Source organism: Triturus cristatus, chromosome 8 (assembly GCF_964204655.1).
Source record: "Triturus cristatus chromosome 8, aTriCri1.1, whole genome shotgun sequence".
NCBI classification, from domain to species: Eukaryota; Metazoa; Chordata; class Amphibia; order Caudata; family Salamandridae; genus Triturus; species Triturus cristatus.
The window spans coordinates 37,566,005-37,583,048 of record NC_140591.1 but is presented as its reverse complement, the minus strand read 5'-3'; the positions used below and the strand labels follow the sequence as shown (position 1 = coordinate 37,583,048).

The following is a 17,044-nucleotide window of genomic DNA, read 5'->3' as shown; positions in this document are numbered from 1 at the left end:
TGATAAATCTGCCATAAAAAGGTTAAAAAGTGTTGGGCCTAGCAGGCAGCCCTGCTTCAATCTGGAGGTCGTAGGGATCTTCCTTGTTAAGTAATCTCCTACGCCTAATTTTACTTGCACCCGCGGGTTGGAGTGTAGGAGGATTAACTGTTTTAAGAGTAATGGTGGAAGGTTCAGCTTTTGTAACTTTTGCCATGGTATGTTTCTCTTTATGTGGTCAAATGCTGAGCTGTAGTCGATCAAGCATTTGTACATGGGTTATTTGAGTGCTATTGTGGCGTCTATCATCAATATGAGGGTTAAGATATTAGTAGTGGTTCCCATGTTCTTACAGAAGCCTATTTGATTTGGTAGAACTGCATTTTCTGCAGCCCAAGACGTTAGTTCTTGTAGCATTAGGCCAGCATAATATTTGGCATCACTGTCCAGTAAAGCTACTAACCGGTAGTTTTTTGGGTCATTCCTATTACCCTTTTTATAGACTGGGGAGATAAAAGAACCCCTCCATGATGCTGGAATCATCGATGTATGCAGGATTGCTTCAAAGATCGGTTTTAGAGCTTTTGCCCAGTACTCTTGGTCAAGTTTGAACAGAATTGGTGGGATCTCATTAGGGCCTGGTGCGCCCTCTCCCTTGCCCTTCGAAATTCTTTTACAAATTTGATTGTCCGTAATGGTTAATAACTGTTCCAGTGTGGGGATGAGATCAGTTTGGGACGATAATACTTCTAAATTAATCGAAGGTGTGTCTGTGCCGGTTTGAGTCCCTAGATCTCTGTTAAAGTGAAGTTGAAGAAAGTTGTCAAGGCCTCTTCTGTCAAATGTGAATTGATGCCTGGGACAAAGAATGGATTGTTCACCAGAATCGTTAGTTGTTGTTGGTCTTAATATCGAACATGAGTTTTGCCCACAGAGGCTCTTCTGCTTCTTTTTTGAGGTGCCAAGTTAGCTTTTTACGTGTGGCTTTTAATTGCCTCAGTTTGTTCAGGGCTCTGAGGTCTTGACCACATCTTTTTAATTTCTGAAGTGCACGATTTATGGATGCCTTGAGATGTTTTAATTGTGCATTTTTTCCAAAGGTGAAGGTTTTGAGGACAGACTGCTCTACAGTTTTGTTGTTGTTCCTTTTTACCTCCATGTATGTTTCCTAGATTTTAGTGAATGTCTCCCAGTTTTTTATTGTATTAGGCTCTGCATCTTGGACTTCTTCAAGAAGTTGTTTTGCAAGGGCAAGAAGGCCTTTCGGGGCATTAGTTTTGCATTTTACTCTTTTGTCATTACTTGTATATGCTGGACATTGTACTTTTACTGGCAATGATGGAGTTGTTGCCAACGTTTTTATTGTGATTTCTTGTGGCAAGTGATCGCTATGGTCCAAGGTTCCAATGTGGTAGTCCTCTACTTTTACATAGGAAGAGAGATAAAAGTATAATCAATTGTTGTACTTGCTAGTGCATTGTGGAATGTTGCCGTCTGTGGACGATCTCCTGGGAATCTACCGTTTAGTGCGCGGAAGCCAAGCTGCTCTAGGATCACAAGAAGCTTCTGCGCTTAGTGCATCTTCCGCAAGTATTGCTTTCTTGTGCTGGTATGTTCCATGCAAATGGGTCATCTTCTGTGTAATTATCAGCAATCTTACCCAACACTGCTCAGAAGAAACCCATAACGAAGGATCAATCCTGGATGCCATTATTGCTTAACCCGATACAGTCATGAGAGACCACATCCTGCCCGCTGATTGGTCCAACCACCACTTCATCCTATTCCACCTCAACCAAATGACCCTAAGCCAGCCCCCGAGGCAGGATCCCCCACACTGGGCGAGAAATCTAACTCAGATTCCCCAGGCCGAACTGGAGGAAAGGGTAAGCTCTCTCCTTCCCATCCCCACGGGTGGTCTCTCCTCATCAGAACTCACCTCTCACTACAACACAACTATGACTTCAATTCTGGACCAAATCGACCCCTTGAAACAAAAAAGAGTCAGGAACACTCCTTCTAGATCCTGGTTTAACACAGATATCAACTCAGAAAGAAGACAACTAAGAGCTGCAAGACTCTGGCGAAAAAACCCGTCCACAATCCTCCGTGATCAACTCAAATCAGCACACAGAAAATAGAAAAAACTCAGCAAGAACGAAAAAACTTCCTTCTTCTGCAATGCTCTAGACAAAGCAAAAAACAGGCCTAAAGAACTCTTCAACCTCATTAGGCAACAAACTTCCAAGCCCCTGACATCCCCAGATCAGGCCTCCAAAGACCTGTGTGATAACTTCACCAACTTCTTTAATGACAAAATCACCAAGATTGAGCTCTCCTTGGACGATAATCGCAGTCTCCCCCACAGTAGCTCGCCCCAGGGACAGAAAATATCACATCCAAGCACCCCCCAAAGCACTGGAAATCCTTCAACCCCATCTCCGAAGCAGAGATAGTCAAACTGATCTCCACCTCCAAACCCTCATCACACGCCTTGGATCCTATACCTGCCCAACTGGCAAAAAAGCTCAAACTCTCCCGAGCCCTGCTCTGGACCAAGATCATAAACAGCTACCTGAGAACCGGAATCATACCTGACTGCCTCAAAGTCAGCCAAGTCACGCCATTACTGAAAAAACCAGGCCTGGACACCAACGTTCTAAACAACTTTAGACCCATCTCCAATCCCCCTCTCCTAGCCAAAATCCTGGAAAGATGTGTTCTCCTCCAACTGACTCAATGCATGGACAGCACCAACCTTCTAGACCCCCATCTATCGGGTTTCAGGAAAGGCTGCAGCACATAGACAGCGATCCTTAATGTCGTAGACGATGTACACAAGTCACTCGATACAGACCAATGTTGCCTTCTCATACTCCTGGACCTATCGACAGCCTTTGACACGGTTGACCATATGCTATGCATTAAGGTACTTCAAGAAAGGGTAGGTGTAGTAGAGGTGGTCAGACACTGGTTCACCTCCTTTCTCCAGAACCGCACCCAAAGAATATAAATCAAAAACCTCTTGTCTGACCTATGCCCCATCAGCAGGGGTGTCCCCTAAGGTTCAGTTCTTTCCCCGCAACTTTTCAACATCTACATGGAACCCCTCACCACCATACTCAAAAAAACCAACATCCCCTTCCACCTCTATGCAGACGACACCCAGATCTACCTTGAAACCTCCTCCACTGATGACATTCAGAGACTCAACGACACTCTAGGAGAAGTCCAACACTGGCTAACAATAAACCATCTGAAACTCGACCAAGAGAAAACGGAAATCCTCCTAATTTCCAACAAAGAGGAGAACCCCCAAATCGCAGAATGTCTACAAGCTATCGATGCTCTCAATGGCAATCTCACCCTGGCTGACTCCGTAAAATCGATGGGAATCACCCTGGACCCAAAATTAGACATGGCCAAACACATCAAGAACACCACAAAGAGCGCATTTATCATCCTGAAACTACTCAACAGAATAAAACCCTTCATCCCGCCTAATGACCTCAAACAATCTACTCAAACAATCTACTCAATCCCTGGTGCTGTCCAGACTAGACAACGGGAATACAGCCCTCACAGGTACAGCTAAATCTCACTTAGCTCCCCTCAGATCAACTCTGCAGCCAGAATGGTCACCGGAGAAAAGAAATATGAGCACATCTCGCCCGCACTCAGAGAGCTAAAATGGCTCCCAATCGAAATGCGTGCCAACTTCAGAACTGCCTGCCTCACGCACAAAGCCCTGCACACAGGGAAACCCGCCTACCTGGCCTCCAAACTCAAGAAGGCCGGTCAGACAAGGAGCCTCAGGAGCTCCAACATTCTACTCCTCATCCCTCCGAAAACTCGCAAACAAAAAACTGCATCTCGATCTTTCTCGGGCAATGCGCCCTAAATCTGGAACTCCATCCCAGTCCACATCAGGACTACCCCCCTCCTTTCCGAAATTCAAAAGACAGCTCAAAGACATCTTCCTCAATCGCTCCCTCCCGAATGGATAGATGCCGCCCTAGTGCACAAGCGTGCACATGGCAGCACAGAAACACTTTGACATTAAGACTTCTACCTCATTCCCATCCCGACTCCTCCCTCTATCCCCCCTCCATAAAGGAGGCTCGGCTCGAGTCAAGATGCACACCACTGCGATTTTGTGTGACTTCCTTGCTCTTAATGTTGTTACAGCGCACCGAAACTTCTGATGCGCCATGAGTCAATATGTATACTACTGCTATATTGTGTGATTTTGCCGTTACAAATGTTGTAAAGCGCTTCAATACCTTCGGGTCTGGCCAGCGCTATATAAAACTTCTAAATAAATAAATTATCATTGACTGTTGAGCTCAGCAGGTGTAGGTTAAAGTCCCCGATAATAATCAAATTGCTTGTTTGCTCCGCTGTAAGTATTTTCGTCAATTCATCCCCCAACTGATTGGTGCCCTTGGTTTTATCAGGGGGGTGTAGGTACACCTTTATTAGTAACACATATTGGTTTTTCTTCGCCCCCTTTGTCATTATTCTAAGCACTTGCATTGCGTTGGGGGGTACTAGATTGAAGGGCAGGGGTTTCACTGCATAAATGCTCCTTATAGAGCTAGAAGTGGCAAGACCCCCTTGTGATGGCCAAATTTAGCACTCTTCGTGGCTGGTAAATGATGTAATTTAAATCCTTGCAGTTCAATTGGTAATTCACAGCAATTTTCTTGCAACAAAATTATGTCAAATTTTTGAAAATATAGTTGCAGCTCCTGGTCCGAGGTCTTGTCTCCCATGCCTTTAATATTCCAGGAGCAAAGTTCCAGAGTATTTTCGTGTCTGATGTAGTAGACATATTATGTCAAAGATTATGACTTTTGGTATTTATAGTCCTGGATAGCCATCCCCACTCTTGTGGGGCTGTGATTCCGGATTTATTTATCCTAAGGTTCAGCTGCTTAGTGGATTCTGTACTCCTGGGGGCTTTGCTGGGGGCTCCTCGCAATACTGAGTGTGATCAAATGCTAAGTTGGTCCTGGCGGAATTTTGGTTCGTTCTTTAGTTCAACTAGTAGGAGCCCTGGGTATTTGGTTTGATGAAGGGCCGCAATTTCATGCCCCAGGCATTCAGTTGGGCAGGCTCATTCGAGACTTTCTCGGCTAAGTCTGGCGAGGCCAGACTGTTTCAATTCCCAGTTGATCTATTGCCTCCACAAATTCTATTGACTCAAAGTCATTGGAGTTTAGGTTCTTCAAACTACTGATGGACTTCAGGAGACGCAAGATATTTCCCCTATTTAAAATGTCAGCCTGGCCCTTTGATTTATTTTCAGGATGAAACATAATGGTTGATAAATCCTGTTGAGCTGCTTGTTTGCCGAGTGATTCTATAGGTTGGCGTTTTAATGCAGGGTTTTGTGAGCTCGTTTAGCCTGCCCATGTTATATCTATGCAAGGAACTGATGTTGTGGCTGGGTCCCCGTATCTGTTTCCGCTTCCATCACAGGGCTCGTTCTTAGTGTCTATTTTGTTGCTTATTGTGTTATTTAAGAGAACACTTTCTTTAGCGTCTAGCTGCCCTTCCTGAGTGGTATTCTCTACTGCCTCATGATTGTAATCATGCGGTTCCCTCTCCAAAATTGAGGCGTCCCGTAAATCTACCTCTGGTAGATTGCCAAGGCTTCGGCTTCGCTCACGGGTGGGAGGTACTGGTTGGGTCATCTTTCATTTCCGACCCTTCCTCTTCTGTTTTCTCCTCTGTTTGGAGGTTTGTGTGTTTGCTGATAAATCAATTTCCTGCGGAGATTTGCTTACCAGGGAGAAATCCCCCTTTGGGGGAGTTGAAACCCTTTGAAACAATGGTGTGTTAGTATATTTTTCTTTTAGCTGCAAATCCTCGTGGGACTGCCCTGCTTCTAGTTTTAAACTATAACTGAGTTGGCCCTGGTCCCGGTTTATTGAATTTGTGGCTAGTAGATAATTATTCATGGCAGGGACTGTCGTAGCCTCTTATGTCAGCTAAGAGATTGGCATTGCTGTTCATAAAGTTGAAAATGTATCTACAATTGTTACAGGTGCAGCTGGCCTGGGTAAACTGGGACTCTGATTGGGCCCTCCTAATCAAATTGTTACAGTCTGCCAGTTTGGTGTCAATGTTTGCGACAAAGATAAAGAGTGAGTTTAGGACTGACAGTTGGATGTCCATCTTGTCGGTTTGATATTGCATGGCATTTACAGACATTTGCATAGTATGCAACAGTGAGGTCCAGATGTCTTCCTTTTCCTGCAATTTGGCTTGTTTAGTATTATATTCTGGTGATTTCCTAATTTTTCCTTGTGATTCATCTCGAGAGACCTGGGTGTACCAAGCTACCAGCTGCGCCCGTTCTTCCGATGTAAGATAAGATGTCTCGAAGTCCAAATCTTGTATTTTTGATGCTTGTGGCCCTTGCGAATTTTGGTTGAATTGAGTTTGAATAGAACTTTGCAAGAATTGGCGGCGCAGCTGTTCCTGAGATGGTCGATCCTGTGGCTCTGTTATTGTTGTTTGGAGCTCGTCAGGCGATTGTATTCCTTCTTTTCTAACTGTTGAATTATTGGGGTCATTGATACCCTCAATGACCTTGGGTATGGATGAGTGGGCTAGTTGCCTCTCCGGTTTAAATTCTACCTGTACCCCAATTGACTGATGTTGTTGGGAGATCTCAAGGTGTCCTACTTCTCCCTTTGGGGTGATGGTTTTATGAAGGTGTTTGCTCGCTTGCACCTCCTCCTCCTTTTCCTTGAAATATGCAAGCCATTTATCCGAACTTTCATCCTGAATATGCCTTTTGGGATCGTGGTTTTTCATTTTTCCACTCTCTATCGTAGCTGCTCCGTGGCTCATAGCCTATCCTAGAGCCTCATTCTCACTCCCTTTGACTTTTACGTGAGTTTTGGGATTTACCGGCTCTTGCTGGTGCAAGGGTTCCTGGCTTGTTTGCCCCTTTTCCTCAATTCCTTTCACCATCTCTTCTTCCCTTAATTCTTCTTGTTTCCTTATACTTTGACCATTACTGGTAATTGCAATCTCTCCGCATTCCATATTCTGTTGTACTATCATTGGTTGGAGGGGGGAAGCGAGGCCGATTATTTTATCATTGATCGAGCACAGCACTGCTCCATCATCTTTTATAAAAGAGAATTTGGTGTATATTTTTGGTTGGCAACTAGATTTAGTCGAAGTAGTCGCACTAGCTGTTGGAGTGGTTATAGGAGCCTGTTGGCTGGAATGAAGTGGTGCGATGAGGGAGCAGTCTTCCTCCTTCCTCGACTGTTCCCCTTTGCTTACTTTGGTAGTTGCCTTGATAGTTGTTTTACGTATCCTTTTGTTAGGCTTCGTTACCACCTGCTGCCTTACTTTCCCTGATCTCATTACGGTCTTGGGCGCTAGTCTTCCAAGTTTTTTTGCCTTGTCTCTTCTACAGCCGATCAATGTTCCCCTTATTCTGCCGCACCAGATGCCTCAGCTCTCCATCTCTTTTGCCTTCAGCCTCAGGTTTAATTCTGAGCTGGAGAAAGCACATGGGATTAAAAAAAAACAGGCATACAGCCCTGTGAAAAGACTATAGGAAGGGAGATTGTATGACGTGGAGAAACTCTGTGGGCTAAGCGAGGTAACAGGCTGTGGAGTAGGGGCAAGCTACACTGGACTAACTTGGACCGCTTCTGCTCCTGTACCTACAGACACAAACCACCTAGGGTCTCACTGCCCCCTGCCCTCTGTTCTCCGTTCTTAGCCTACTCTGTGTTACTCAGATGCTGCTGGTTGTGATGCATGTAGTTTTAAAGTCTTAAAAATGTTAGATTGTTGTCCCACATGGCCCTATGTGTGACATTGTAGGAACTACTCTGAAGTAGTCTCAGACGTGGTCTCAGAAGTCGGCGCTCAAGGCCGCTTGGAGCCTATCTGGTCTGCCACTATTGCAGTTGCTGTTGGTGTGGGGTGCTGGAGGTGTACAATAATTAGCAAGAGCGGAGGCAAGAGCGGCTGATGTGTCCCACAGCCAAGCCTGTTTGGTGATAGAGGATGCGACCCCGTGGGTAACCGGTCTGCCTCTGCAGAGCTCCTGGGACCTCCCTTCTCGGCTTCTGCGACTATCACAACATATTTGCCCACTTGTTAGTTGGCCCACTTGTTAGCCCACCGGCCGCCCCATTGGCCACCCCCTGAGCAGAGGGCCACAGGGGTCCCCCAGCCGAACGGCTGCCCGAGCCTACGAGCTCACCAGCTCGCTTACCTCCTCTACGTGGGCTTGGGGCAGGACTGAGGTCCGTACTGGGGCACTAGGCACCGGAGCTGGAGGTCTCTAAGCACCCCCTTGATGTTTCCTCTCACAGCTTCTCACCGCTTTTCACCCGCTTTTCTCTTCCCCCGCTGAATCACGCTAGTGGTAGGCGAATTGGAATGCGGGTAGCGGGCCGCTGGTGGGCTAGGGAGTTTTGTGACCGTGAAGCATGGAGGGGCAGTGGTCTGCAACTGAGCTGCTGTAAACTGCCGCGAGCCTCCCGGCCTGCACGGCGTTGGCGGTGTTCCCAAACATCAGCCTTCGTTCTCTCGTACTCTTTATACTGATAGGAGAGCTTTCCATTTAAAAAACGATGCTTTAATATTTTACCCACTTTGTACGGTGTGTAGGACACAGTGCTAATTTTCATCAAATAAATACCACCAAAATGCCTTGTGCCAGGATTTCATTATGCAAACCAGATGGAGGGCAGATCGCCCCACTCTGGATAAGATAGATAAGGTACCCGTGTTTTCCTTGGTGGCAGACTTCTGCTGTGGGGGACCTCCCTTTACTAATTGCACAACACAGCTTTTGCACGTTTGTTTTTAGACAAAACGCGGTCTTACTGCTCGACTAGGATGTGTAGGGTATTTTAACTTGGGTGTTAACCGACACTATTTTGTGCTGCTTACCTGTGTGTTTAAGTCCGCTCCTCCCTGTTGCACCACAGCATTCCAGGCTGGTTGAGTGGAGGGAGGACCGGATAGTTTTTTAGTTCACTTCCGCTTGTGGCCATTCTCTAACGCCCATTTTGGAGAGGTGACGCTCCAGTCTTTTTCACGGTTCTCCCCAGCCTCTCACATTTAAGCAGCTGATGGCGCCGATGTGCAGCGGGTGCGCTGCTGGAGCGCCAAAGGCGCGCATAAGGCAAGCCCGTCTGCGCCCATCCGCACTTGGACGTCGCCAGGACCCCTGCCCGTTTTGCTCCAGATAACGATTCTAGGCGCTGTTATACGGCCTCCCAACCTTTTCAGGTCAAACAATGTATTACACCATGCCCTTTAACCTCCACTTTTGCTAATCTCGAAGGACCTTTTGCCTGTTTACACTGCCATTTTCACAGCCGTGATGATACATGTGTCTCCCGAGTCGGGACAGCAATACTAGCTCTGATACACTGGTAGGGGTGGGTGCGTCCCCTCACAGTCAAGTGAGACCCAATACTACAAACCTGACTTCTTCTTGGAGTGGTTTTTTAACGAATGTGTGCTCTTTACCTAAACATGCCACAGAACTGTGGGATCTGCTGAGCTCTGATTCCCCAGATCTAGGCTTCCTAACGGAGACTTGGTTTAAACTCACCTCATTACCAGATTTTGCCTTTGCCCTTCCTGACAAATACCGGATTATGAGATTAGGCAGAGAAAGAAAAGTGGGAGGTGGCATTGCCATAATTTACAAAGAGGTGCTGAAAGTCGCAGTCATTGACTCCACCTCTGATAATGATATGGAGATTTGTACATTTAAAATTGACTTGAGCCCCCAGGACAGTCTTAAGGGCGCCCTCTTATATCGCCCCTACAGGGCCACTTAAAGACTTGAATGTAAAACTGATGGAGAAAATTGGCCCTCACACTATCACCTCCAAACACTTTCTATTACCAGGGGACTTTAATATTAATAGTGAAGATAGTGAGAACACAGAGGCTGCTAATTTTCTGGCCGATATGGCCTCTTTGGGCCTTGTGAAGATCAATACTGGCCCAACCCATTCGGCAGGGCATACCCTGGAAATCATACTCACTAATTCACCCCTCATATCTTATGATCCCCCTTGTCTAGTGATGTGGTCAGATAACGCTTTTATTCCGTTCCAGATTAATAGCTGTTTTAGAAATCAAATTCCTTTGCACTCACAAAAAAGTCTTCAAAGGCAATGGCATATTTCGATGAAAATATAAACCTAATCTACAATCAATTTCCTCAGCGCCCCCATCCCGGGGATCTTCCCAACTCGTGACCCCCTGCCCTAAGAAGTGATGATGAAGGCCTTCAGCATTTTAATGCGATACAGACACCTCAGACTGAAGCCATGCTAAGAGCAGCAACATCTGGATCCCCACTAGACGTTTTGCCAGCACATGTATTTGCCCTATTAGCTCTCCTGGCCCCCTACATCTGTGACATCCTTAACACTTCTCTGCGTGAAGGAGTACTCCCTCTTGATTGGAAGGCCACTTAAGTACTACCAATCAAGAAGAAAGCTCAGTTACGCACCAAAGTGATTGCCAACTATCGCCCCATCTCGCTTCTGCCGCTAATGAGCAAAATGGTGGAAGGGTAGGTCAACACTCAGCTGATGGGTTATCTTGAATCTCAAGGTACCCTCGATCCTTCCCAGTCTGGGTTTAGACCCAATCATTCTACAGAGAATACCCTCATTGGTGTCACAGATTATATAAAAGTAGTGTTGGATAACAACAAGGCTGTGCTGCTGTTTTTATTGGATCTGACAGCAGCCTTCGATACTGTCTCTCATCAGAAATTGATTTATCAATTGAGAGAGTCTGGAGTGCAGGGACAGGCACTTAAATGGCTTACTAGCTTTCTAGATCAGGGCACCCAGACAACCAATCTAGGCCCTTTTCGCTCCAAAACCTTGAAGCTTACTAAGCGGGTGCCACAGGGCTCATGTCTGAGTCCAACCTTGTTTTATGTTTATGTGGCCCCCATGCCAAGATTATTAGGGAGTACGGATTTACTCCCTATTCTTATGCTGACGACACGCAACTGCTCCTGTCCTTTCATAAGGATACAGAGCTAGTTGAACACCATTTTGCTAAGGGCATGCTAGCCTTATCAGCCTGGATGACAGAGACCTTTCTCCAGTTAAATGCAGCCAAGACCGAAATCCTGCTGTTTGACTCGGCTAAAACAACCTGGTCCCCTAATTGGTGACCGGCTGTTTTGGGCCCTGCCCCCTTCATCTGTTGCAAAACATCTTGGTGTACGTTTGGATGTCTTGTTATCTATGAGGGATCAAGTCATGACCACCTCAGGGACCTGCTACCACACCCTGAGGCTTCTGTGCAGAGTGTTCCAGTGGCTGCCCCTATCGGTCTGAAGTACTTTGATTTAGGCACTGGTCATTGGTCGCCTTGAGTACTGCAACGCTCTGTTAGTATCAGCAAACAAATCTCTTCTGAGTAGACTACAGATAGTCCAGTATGTTGCCGCGCGCTTGGCTCTCAAAATGCCGTCTCGTACCTCCTCTAGGCCGTTGCTGAAACAGCTTCACTGGCTTCCTATAGGCCAGAGAATCAAATTCAAACTTTGCTGCCTCGCCCATAAAGCGCTTTATGGTAGAAGTCCTAGCTATTTGGCAGACAAGTTTAAAGTTTACTGTCCAAGCAGACTGCTTAGATCTGAAGGTAAAGGGCTGATTGTGGTCCCCCGCTACAGGAAATTACGAACAGGTGGCAGAACTGTTGCATACTTTGCCCCGAAATATTGGAATACTCTGCCGGAGGTCCTGCGCAAATACCCCAGTCTTCTTTGTTTCAGGAAACTCCTGAAAACTGAACTATTCCGGGACTGATTTGTGCTCATCCTGTACCCTCTCTTTTTCGCAGCACGGAGATACCCCTATGGGGGGTGAATCCAGTGCTTTATAAATCTCATACATGCATACATAAGTCGGTGGGTAGGGGAGTGCATGCTGCACTGGGTGGCTGATTGCCCCATGTAATTAATTAGCAGGAAATAAAATAACAGCGATATCATGGTGGATGGCCAATTAGCTAAGTGTTGACGCACTTATTAGGAGTCTTGAATGGGCCTCAGGGGTGTCAGACAGACTAGCATTATATGCTGATGAGGTCCTGACATTCCTTGATAAACCTCAGCAGTCAGCACCCCGGGTCCTCTAGATCTTTGGAAAATCCTCATTGTCCTCATCAACAAAGGTAAATCCTCAGTTTCTCTCATTGGATGCCCCCTTCATTGTTAGTAAGGGCAGGGGGCTCTCAGACTTGACGGATTTAAATTCCTCAGGGTATACATTATAGAGGATGTGCAGCGGATGATGGTTTCATACCCGGGGCGACCCAGCCTTTGCTACTAACAAATGGGTAATGTGGAGAACAGAGGTATCTCACCTACTTTATGGGGGAGAGACCCCCTCTTCTCTCCCTCTGGCCACGAGAGTGGCTTTGGGTTTGGAATGAAGCTGTTAGGTCTCTGGATGAGTCATTTGATGAGGGAGAAAGCCCTGTAGTCGGGGCATTGGCTGGGGCAGACGTCTGGGCTTACATGGACTCTGGTGGTGAGATGCAATCTCGAAGTTGGGGGATGTCATGTCCAGAGTTACACTGAAATAATTTTAGAGCTCAATAGTGCAAACCTCCATTGTGATATCTGTAGCTCCTGTGCACTCTTACCCTCACATAAAAGACCTGGAGGAGCTCCCGGACTATAACATGAGGGAGGCCAAGGTTTTACTGAAGAAATTGAGGTCATAAGATCTCAGCTGTATATAGCTGTATGGCAAATTGTTCACCTGACTCTTTTGGCCAATTACGGGAGGTGTGGATACAGGACATGGGCCGCCTGATGGAATACAACTGGAGGGAGGCACGGGCACTCCCCCAGGAAGCTGTGACTGCATCCCAGTTTAGGGCCATACAGCTGAAATAACTGCATAGGGCTAGGCTGTGGAAGATGGGATTGGTCTCATGACCGAACTGTCTGAGATGCTCCATTCAGAGAGGAGACCTTATGCATACCATATTGACCTGTGAAAAGTTGGTTCCTTTTTGGGAAGGGGTGCTCCTGTGCCCAGGGACGGTGATGGGCTGGCAGCTCCCTAGAGATCCCAAGCTAGTCCTCCTGCACATTACAACTGACACAGCAACAGATACAAACGGGCTTTGCTATGGTTCGCCCTGGTGATGGCCAAGTGGTGTCGTCAAGACATGGAAAGATGTTGATCTCCCTTAGCTGGAGGAAGTGGCTGAACCAACGCATGAATTATAAAATATGGTTGGGTTGGCGCCTGTACAGGGGTATCCTCCTTGACTCTTGTTGTGGGCAGTACTGGACTATGAATAGTATAGTTAAATAATGCCCTATGGAACCAGTAGACTTCTATGATGGCCGAGGGGGCAGGGTCTTGGAATGTAGGGAGCCCATCTAGAGAGGGTTTTTATGGATGACAGAGCTGGCCATTGTTTGAAGAGATGGTATGTATACACGATGACAGATTATATAAGCAATGTCATCTGAATCTATTGTTAAAAACTCAATACAATGTATGTATTGTTAGAAAAAGTCCTCACATCGGTAACCTAAGACCATGCACGGGAGGAAGTCAAAGGATTTTTTTTACAGTGAGGAGGTATACAAAATAAAACCAGATCAAGATTGACGGTACCATATGGAGAAACTATTTGTGAAGGGTTAAGGGCAGCAAAGACAGTGTCTAATTAAACAGTAGGGTGTCCCGATAAATGTAATAGTTGGGTTTCTGCATAATGAAGGATATAAAAAGTCTACAGCATACAATATAAGGGTTTAGGTTCCTTTTGAAGCACAATTTTATCAAATTCTCTCCAGTAGCATGCATGTACATGTGCCATAATGACCAAATTTTAAATTGTATGGCAACACTAGCACAGTCTATCGACCTACAAGGGCACTGGGACACTTTTGTATCTGAGGATGTTAACATTGGGGAAACTGAGCATGAGCTTACATTCCAGATGGAGCACTACGACAACATCATAGGTGCTATCAATAGAGCCACCAGTAATGTTGTCGACTATGAAGACGTCAGATTAACGCAAGATGCGGCAACATATTCCATCGTGCCTAAGCGAGTCTCCCTTCTGACCCTGGATTTCTACAACCCATCTGGCATATTATTAATGAGGGTTCTGCATATTGCCGACACATCCCCTTATCCCAATCTCCCCAGCACTTTATCTTCCATAGTCCTTAATCTTTCCTGTAATTCGTAGGTATTTTGCCTAAAGTATGGTTCTCAACAGTATTAATATTACATCTGTAGTCTAGTTATTTATTATTATTTTTTTTAACATTTCTGTTTATAGTTATAAACATAAAAATGACAATACTTAAGAAACAAAGATGTAGTCTACCTAATTATTATTCGATTCGTAAACTGGAAACGTTCTCATGTAATTGCCTTCAATCAAATCTTACAGATGTTGATCCATATAGTGGGACCATTACTAACTATACCAAGATGTCCTGTGAAACTGAGTGAGCTAAGTGACTTTCCCTTCTCACTCCTGAATCCAAACAGTAGTGTTTTGCAAATATGTGAAGGGAGGACCAAGATGCTGCTTTGCATATATCTGCTATAGGAACACCTCTAGCTGGGGCAGACTAGTGATGTAGCTCTAGTAGAAAGAGCATGAATACCTTCAGGTGGCTCCTTTTGAGCCACAGAGAAGCATATTTTGATACACAGGATGATCCATCTTGAGAATGTTGGTTTGTGAATCGCTTTCCTTTTCACTTTCCTTATGTATCCTATGAAAAGTTGATCATCAAGTGTGATATCTCTGGTTCTGTCAATATAGAGCTGATCACCCTTTAGGGGTCATGTGTATGTAGTTTTTCTTCTTCCTTCATAGAATGGGGAAGAGGATAGAAGGTGAAAAGTGTAATAGATTGACCTAAGTGATATGGAGTAACCAATTTAGGGAGAAAGACAGTCCTGGTCCGTAATACGAGTTTGTTAGGAAAGAAGGTAGTAGAGGGTGGTTTTATACTCCCCGCTTGTAGTTCGATGACATACCTTGCTGATGAAATGCCAATCAGAAAAAACGTTTTGAAGGTTAACAGCCTCAAGGGACAGCTGTGAAGGAGTACAATGGGAGAACACATTAAGAAAGTAAGAACAAAATGTAGGTCCCGTTGAAGCATAATCAAAAGAGAAGGAGAGTATTTATTTGTAAGACCCTTTAGAAATCGCAAAACAATTAGGTATTTAAACAGTGATGATTGATCTGGTAAGTGTAGGAAAGCCGTTCAGGCGGACATGTAACCTTTAACTGTTCCAACTGAAGTGGAGGGCAAAAGAAAGAATGTCAGATTAATGGGATCTATGGATTTATTTATCAGAACATCATTGTACAAATTTACGCCATTTACCAGAGTACACAGATTTGGTGGGCAGGAAGAGAGAATGATGTCCACCAACTCAGGCTGTAGAGAAAGAAATCAGTTTCCTGTGCTCAATCTCCGGGCATGCAGGTGGAGGCTCTGGAGGTTGAAGTGTAGAACCTGCCCCTGTGACTGCGTCAGGAGGTCTAACCTGTGAGGGAGACAGAGCAGAAGGCACAGAGAGAGGTAAACAAGGTCCGCATACCACAGCCTTCTCGGTCAGTCCAGGGCGATTAGGATTACTTGGACCGGTATAAGTGAATCTTCCTCAACACTCGAGGAATTAAAGGTATGAGAGGAAATGCGTACAGGAGTGGAGCAGTGCAAAAGGTGAAATGCACCGCCCAAGGTGCCTTGCTTCGGATACTGGAGGGCACAGAATTTTGGGCAGTGAGCGTTACCTGGTGTGCAAATGCCAAATAGACCCACAAGAGCAGTCCCCATAGCGTAAAGAGGACTTTGATCACCTCAAGGTGAAGATGCCACTCGTTGTCTGCCAGATGATGTTGGCCGAGATGGTCTGCATGAACGTTCAGAACTCCGACCAGGCGATTTCTTACTACGCAAATCTGGAGGTCCTGAACCTAGGATCGAAGTCGCAGAGCTTCTGCAAAGAAGAGACGACACCACTCCTCCTAGTTTGTTGGTGTACAACATCGCTGTTGTGTTGTCAGTAAAAATTTGGACCGACAGACTGTGAAGGCAAAGAAGCAAAGCATTGAGAGCTATACATATTGCCTGAAATTCCAACAGATTGATATGCAAGCCTCTGATCTCCAGTTGCTCCAGATGAGCTCCCCACCCAACTGTAGAGGCATCTGTGAAAACTGTGGCCACTGGAGGAAGAGGGTGAAACTGTTTTCCTTGATGCAAGTTGTAGTTTACGCTCCACCATTGTGTTCCAGCTGCTGTGTCCCTTGAGATCTTTATGCATGCCTACAGATCTCCAACGCATTGAAATCACTGCCGGAGGAGGCTCCACCGGAGGGCTGCCATGCGTCAGCATGCATGTGTACCCAAGAGAATGCAGACCTAACAAGACAGTCAGAACTGGAATGATCGCTCCATTCAGAAACATCAGATTCATAGCCTGAATGTCTTGAATCCTCTGAGGTGAAGAGAAGGTTTGACTTAAAATCAATATTTTCCTATTTGTAACAACCCCCTTCACCACATTTCCAGTACTTACTAAGCATAGAACCACTCCCACCTCAACATGTGAAAAGGCCTGTTGCCCAATCCCCTCCCTAATGGGAAACAACCATTATAAACGCAACATCCTTTGCATCGCATGCCATTACAACGCAGACATTACAACTCATGTCACTACAATGCATGCCACAAAAATGCATTATAAGGTAAGTAATGGGAAATAGTAATTTTTACCGCTACACTATCCAACACATACCCTAATGTTGCACTCACTGGAGTGGGAATAGTATTTTTTACCCCAACACTTACACTATTGTTGCCCTAAAAGTATTATGCGTTGTAATGGTATGCGTTGTAATGGAATGCGTTGTAAGTGTAGTTTCTAAAAATGCATTGCCTTGTAATGCGTTGTAAAAGTTTACGTTCCAACGTGTCCTATTCCTCCCTAATACACTCATCTAAACTAAACCTATT

General features: G+C 45.5%; 1 protein-coding gene across 4 annotated transcripts in view; it reads right to left on the bottom strand.

Moving 5' to 3' along the window:
• LOC146799910 (uncharacterized) overlaps window positions 1-17,044 on the bottom strand; it is an 86,647-nt gene that overhangs the window by 39,881 nt on the left and 29,722 nt on the right. Inside the window, exons 3-4 of one of the 4 annotated variants that reach the window (XR_014967598.1) lie at window positions 15,886-16,112; window positions 15,402-15,569 (exon numbers count right to left, since the gene is read on the bottom strand). The exons of 2 other annotated variants lie outside the window; for them this stretch is intronic. The gene's annotated coding sequence lies outside the window, so the exon portion shown is untranslated. Of the gene's footprint in view, window positions 1-15,401; window positions 15,570-15,885; window positions 16,113-17,044 lie in introns of those variants that run through there. One more of the 4 variants, XR_014967597.1, reaches the window with a different exon arrangement.